This window comes from Elgaria multicarinata, chromosome 14 (assembly GCF_023053635.1).
Source record: "Elgaria multicarinata webbii isolate HBS135686 ecotype San Diego chromosome 14, rElgMul1.1.pri, whole genome shotgun sequence".
NCBI classification, from domain to species: domain Eukaryota; kingdom Metazoa; phylum Chordata; class Lepidosauria; order Squamata; family Anguidae; genus Elgaria; species Elgaria multicarinata.
This window is the reverse complement of record NC_086184.1, coordinates 5,489,508-5,496,365: the sequence shown is the minus strand read 5'-3', so window position 1 is coordinate 5,496,365 and position 6,858 is coordinate 5,489,508.

The window sequence follows — 6,858 nt, the reverse complement described above, 5'->3', positions numbered from 1 at the left end:
GCAGTACGACAATGGAATCAGCTACCTAGGGAGGTCATAGTCTCTCCCACACTAGAGGCCTTGAAGAGGCAGCTGGACAACCATCTGTCAGGGATGCTGTAGGGTGGATTCCTGTATTGAGCAGGGGGTTTGACTTGATGGCCTTGTAGGCCCCTTCCAACTCTGCTATTCTATGATTCTATGTTGCCCCCCCCACACACACACCTTAGGAGGAGGAGGAGGAGGAGGCCATGAGCAAGGTGGGAAATGGGGGCCCCGACATTAAAAAGAATGAAAGATAAGCATGTTGCAAGGCATTTATAAGATTCAGGGCCTGGGTTCATAGGACAGGAATCTACAAATGAAACAAACAAACAAAATTGCATATGCTAATCTCTATCTCTATGTACATAATTGGGATGAAATGATGGAGGTCGGGGTTCCCCCCCCCCCCATATGGCCACTGCTTAATCTGGAGCATAACACCTTTCTCCTTTGCCAACGCTACCATTTTCTGAAAAGAAATAAATTGTATGTTTAACGTGTGCAGGTTTTTATATATATTGTTGTCCGCTGCCTCGGAGACCATTAGATTTTGCACTGGTACTGCAGGGCCTGGGTTCGAGTCCTCACTCAGCCAAGAAGCTCACTGGGTGGCTTTGGGCCAGTTCAGTTGCTGACTGTCAGCCGAACCTACTTCACAGGGTTGTTGTGAGGATAAGATGGGGAGGAGGAGGAGCATATATGCCACCTTGGGTTACCGGGAGGGAAAGGGGGGGATATAAATGTAACCAATAAATAAAAAAATCAGGCAACCAGGTGGGGCATCAATGTTGTTGCGCCCTCGTATTTATTTATTTATTTATTCATCATATTTATACCCCGCTCCTCAGCCAAAAAAGGCTCTCAGAGCGGCTTACACTTAGCAAAAAAGACATATCGTATCCCACTCTTTCAAGCAATGAGAACTTCAGCAGTGGGAGCGTTAGCCAAGGTTCTGCTTCCTTGGAATGCGATCCCTGACGGTTATCTGTGGTCTATTTTTATTTATTTATTTATTTATTTATTTATTACACTTATATACCGCTCCCATAGCCAGGGCTCTCTGGGCGGTTTACAGGGCTCTCTGGCCTACATATTCAGCATAAGTGGGGGTTCACACTAGCAACACCCCAATAGATATTGCTTCCCCATTAGGTTTCTAAGAGTCCTAGTGCTTCTAGCATGCCCCAGCCAGCATGGTTGGCCAGGCATGATGGTTATTGCAGGACTGATCCTGTCTAAACATGCATAGGATTGCACCCTAAGGGGTTCACCAGCACCGTAGGATTTTTGCAGTGTGTGTCTCTCTCCCAGTCCCTTGCTCATAACATACAGGCTTCTCTTTTGGCTCCTGTGTCACGCAGACCTGACTCACTGTCTAGTGTGTGTGTGTGTGTGTGTGGGGTGGGGAATAAGCATGACTCATCTATGCCTTCTTGGGCTATGTTAGCTCCCACTAAGACACATCACCCAACAGTCATCTTTTGTCAGGTCATTGACTCAGGGGGATCTCTGCTCAGAGAAATTTTTGGGTGCTTCCAGATTAGGTTTTTATTTATTTATTTATTACATTTATATACTGCCCCATAGCTGAAGCTCTCTGGGTGGTTTACAAAAGTTAAAAACAGTAAACATTTTTTTAAAAAGTATACAACATTTAAAAACCATCAGAAACATAAAAACAACAGTATAAAAACAACAACAGTATCCATTTAAAAAACAATAGTTCTGGGGGTCCGTTAAAAAACAAACTTAGCGTTGTTAAATGCTGTTAAATGCCTGGGAGAAGAGAAAAGTCTTGACCTGGGGCCTGAAAGATAACAGTGATGGCGCCAAGCGAGCCTCATCGGGGAGATCATTCCACAGTCGGGGGGCCACCACCGAGAAGGCCCTCTCCCTTGTTGCCATCCTCCGAGCTTCCTTCAGAGTAGGCACTCGGAGGAGGACCTTAGATGTTGAGCACAGTGTATGGGTAGGTTCATGTCGGGAGAGGCGTTCCATCAGGTATTGTGGTCCCAAGCCATGTAGGGCTTTATAGGTTAAAACCAGCACCTTGAATTGGGCTTGGAAACATATAGGTGGCCAATAAAAGTGGGCCAGAATCGGTGTTATATGCTCAAACCTCCCTGCACCAGCTATCAATCTGGCCACTGCATTTTGCACAAGCTGCAGCTTCCGAACCATCTTCAAAGGCTGCCCCACATAGAGTGCATTGCAGTAATCTAATTTGGAGGTTACCAGAGTATGGACGACTGAAGATAGGTTATCCCTGTCCAGATAGGGGCGTAGCTGGGCCACCAACTGCAGTTGGTAGAAAGCACTCCGTGTCATCGAGGCCACCTGGGCCTCAACTGACAGGGATGGTTCTAGGAGAACCCCCAAGCTACGAACCTGCTCCTTCAGGGGGAGTGCAACCCCATCCAGAACCGGTTGAACACCCCCCATTGTGTATGCCTCATTCGGGGAATTTAACCTGGGATCCAGACAATGTTATCTTCCATTTGTAAGCATTCTAGTGCTTCCTACTGCCGGTAAGAGCTTTAAGCTAAAATATGCTGGTATTTTTGAAATATCTGAGTTGTAGTCCAAATCATCTGGAAGGCCTACCTAATACTCTAGCCCAAGATACTGCTTCCAACAGTGGGCAGACAGATGGATGTGGAAGTTCCGTGCCTAGCTAACAAAAAGTAGAGCCATGTTTAATCAGAATGAGGTTCTAGCTCAGGCCATAGCTAGACCTAAGGTTTATCCCTGGATCGTCCAGGGGTCAAACCTGTTCATCTAGGTGACACACAGGGGATCCAGTGCTCAGGCAGGGGCGAACCCTGGATGATCCCAGGATAAACCTTAGGTCTAGCTGTGGCCTCAGTCTCTCCCAGATGTCTTGATAACAGCTCCAATCACCTCCAGTCTGCATGGTTTTCCATGCTGGCTGGGGATTGTGGAAGCTGTAGTCCAACACATCTGGCAGGCACCAGATTGGGCAAGGATGGTCTATCTCACCCAGTCTCCTTCTTCCAACAGTGGACAGCCCGATGCCTCGGGAAAGCCCACATGCAAGACCCGAGGGCCATCTTTTGCTATCATTTATCCCCCCAGCATCTAGTATTCAAAAGCATCCTGACTCAAAACATGGACCTTTGCACACCATCAGTAGAAAACCAAGGCTGAACAATGTTTGGAGTACTGACAAAAAGAACAAAAGACTGAAGGTACTATAAAAGGTTTATTGTACAAGGAAAAAAAAGGCTTATGAACAGAGCTCTTTATCAAGGGTAGAATTTATTATAGATTTGCTCTCACGCAATAACTGCAGAAGTGTTCTGCAGCCAATCTTCGTTTCGGAACGGTCAATGTCCACTGTCCCAATCCCATGCATGTTTACTCAGAAGCAAGTTCCACTGTGATCCATTTATTTATTTATTTATTTATTATTGCATTTACATCCCACCTTTTTTCCTCCAAGGGACCCAAGGTGGCGTACGTAATCCTCCTCCTCTCCATGTTATCCTCACAACAACAACCCTGTGAGGTAGGCTGGGCTGAGTGTGACTGGCCCAAAGTCACCCAGTGGGTTTCCATGGCTGAGTGGGGTCTAGAACCTGGATCTCCTGACTCCCAGTCCAACACTCTAGCCACTGCATTCCCACATAAATCTGCTAGAGGAGCATAGCCTCAGTCAGGGAAGAGAAAGACATTGCTACCTGCCACAAGGAAGGTTCATTGCGCAATGTCCCTGTAATTACTACAGTTATCCATGCTCTGATAACCTCTCGTTTGGATTACTGCAATGCGTTATACGTGGGGCTGCCTTTGAAAACGGTCCGGAAGCTTCAGCTGGTACAAAACAGGGCAGCCCGTTTACTAACAGGGACTGGCTGGCGAGATCACATTACGCCGGTCCTTTTACAACTTCATTGGCTGCCAGTCCAGGTCCGGGCCCAATTCAAAGTGCTGGTATTGACATTTAAAGCCCTAAACGGTTTGGGGCCAGGTTATTTGAAGGAACGCCTCCTCCCATATGTACCTACCCGGACCTTAAGATCATCTACAGGGGCCCTTCTCCGTGAGCCCCTGCCAAAGGAAGTGAGGCAGGTGGCTACTAGGAGGAGGGCTTTCTCCGCTGTGGCACCCCGGTTGTGGAATGAGCTCCCCAGAGAGGTCCGCCTGGCGCCTACACTGTACTCCTTTCGTCACCAGCTGAAGACCTTTTTATTCACTCAATATTTTAACACTTAATTTTAACTTAAATTTAAATTATACTGTTTTAACTCTGTATTTTAACCTTATATCAATTTCTGCTGCGTGGTTTTATCCTGGTTGTGCTTTTTATATTGTATTTTGTATTTGTATTTTTAACTTGTTGGTTGTTTTATGATGGTTTTAATTTTTGTGAACCGCCCAGAGAGCTTCGGCTATTGGGCGGTATAAAAATGTAATAAATAAATAAATAAATAAATACCAGTTCCATCATGTTTGGAAGGGAGATATCGATCCGGCTGAATACTTGCAGCATTCCCCATGCACATGCTGCACCGCAAACAATAGACCCAAAGCCTCAAACGGATGCTAAAATAAAAATAAAAATTGGCGTTTACCGCAGGGTGGGAAATGCCCAAGAAGTTTCAACCAGTCCTCTTCTCCTGGAGTGACACAATGGTAGTCCCCTGGGCTCCTCTTCATGAGATGCTTCACATGGATAGAGGCACCAGTTGTGGATCTTTCTGGAGCAAGCACATGAGAATTGTTCTATGGAACATGGATTCCAGTGGTTAACTGAAGCTGTGAGACTCTCTTTGACTGGACAATTACCGACACTGGGAAAACTTGCCAGTTTTTTAATAATAATAATAATAATAATAATAATAATAATAATAATAATAATATGCTAGCCAGCTTCTGGCTACTGGATTAACCCTTTGAAAAGGAATGAGTCTTTTTTAGGACACGTCTGCTTTCAAGTGATTTTCTCTTGGCATTTTCTCTTCTAATGCAGTAACCCACATCAAACCCTTTGTAAGGATAGGACAGAACTCCAAATACATTTATTTATTTATTTATTACATTTATTTATTTATGCCTTTTTTTCTCCAAGGAACCCAAGGCGGCGTACATAATCCTCCTCCCCTCCATGTTATCTTCACAACAACCCTGTGAGGTGGGTTGGGCTGAGAGTCTGTGGCTGGCCCAAAGTCACCCAGTGGGTTTCCATGGCCAAGGAGGGACTAGAACCCGGATCTCCCGACTCCCAGTCTGACATTTTAACAACGTATACTATGTTTTGATTAATATTTTATGTATTTTATACTTGCTGTTGTTTCCTGCCTCGATCAGAATGGAGAGGCGGGTTAGAAATAAATTTATTATTATTATTATTTAGCCACTACACCACACTGGCTCTCATATAGATTGAATAACTATGTCAAATTGGCAGGGATTCACACACACACACACACATATACATACAGAACACGCACACGGGGTGGATCCAGGATCTATCTTCTGCAAGAGGGAAAGTTCCGCTTGTGGAAGATCGGTCTGCCCAATTTTGGGGGGATTCCCCCTCCCCACATTCCCAAGATCTCATCCCATTCAGCAGAGACCCTTGACTCTCAGTGTAAACTTTTCAGTGGTCCCTAGGGCCGTTGCCATGGGAAGGAGTGGGCACGGAAGCCCACAACTACCAGCGCAGTTGATCCAACGTAAATTTGGATCCAGCCCATTCTAATTATAATCAGCAGTGGGAAATTATCTCTCTCTAGAAATGATACCCTTAAAACTGGGCAGAAGCATTACAGCTCTTGGTAATCTTATTTTATTTATTTATTTATTTATTTATTTATTTATTTAAACCTTTATACCCCACCCTATAGAGAAATGACAAATCTTGATAAAATAGTTAAGAGCTGAGACACCACACTGACAACAAAGGTCCGCATAGTTAAAGCAATGGTATTCCCCGTAGTACCTATGGCTGCAAGAGCTGGACCATAAGGAAGGCTGAGCGAAGGAAGATAGATGCTTTTGAACTGTGGTGTTGGAGGAAAATGCTGAGAGTGCCTTGGACTGCAAGAAGATCCAACCAGTCCATACTCCAGGAAATAAAGCCAGACTGCTCACTTGAGGGAATGGTATTAAAGGCAAAACTGAAGTACTTTGGCCCCATAATGAGAAGACAGGACACCCTGGAGAAGAGGCTGATGCTAGGGAAAGTGGAAGGCAAAAGGAAGAGGGGCCGACCAAGGGCAAGATGGATGGATGATATTCTGGAGGTGACGGACTTGACCTTGGGGAAGCTGGAGGTGGCGACGGCCGACAGAACGCTCTGGCGTGGGCTGGTCCATGAAGTCACGAAGAGTCGGAAACGACTGAACGAATAAACAACAACAACATATCACAAGGATCTCAGGATGGCATACAGATAAAATCACAAACTTGGACTAGAAGTCATTGTTCAGATCACTCTTTGAGTCCTTAGCATGGGTGTTATATCACCTGAATTACGTGATCACAACCTGGGGGTAGTGTTCACTTAAACTAGAGACTTAAATCTGAGTTCCCCCATTTTTGTTTCAGATGCAGCTATCTCCCCCTGCTGGTCTGAAATGTTTCTGGTTTCTGTGATATAAAAGCACTACAGAGAACCGGTGGAGGCAGCAGAACAGAAATCCAGATTTCCAGTAACACCTGAAACCTAATAAACCAAGCAGTGCAGCTTGGTTTCCACCTTAGTCACTGCAGAGGTCAGGAAGCAATTCAAGGCACTAAGCCTGTGTGCACCAGTTGCTGGGGAACATGGGCGGGAGGGTGCTGTTGCACCGTGTCCTGCTTGTTCCT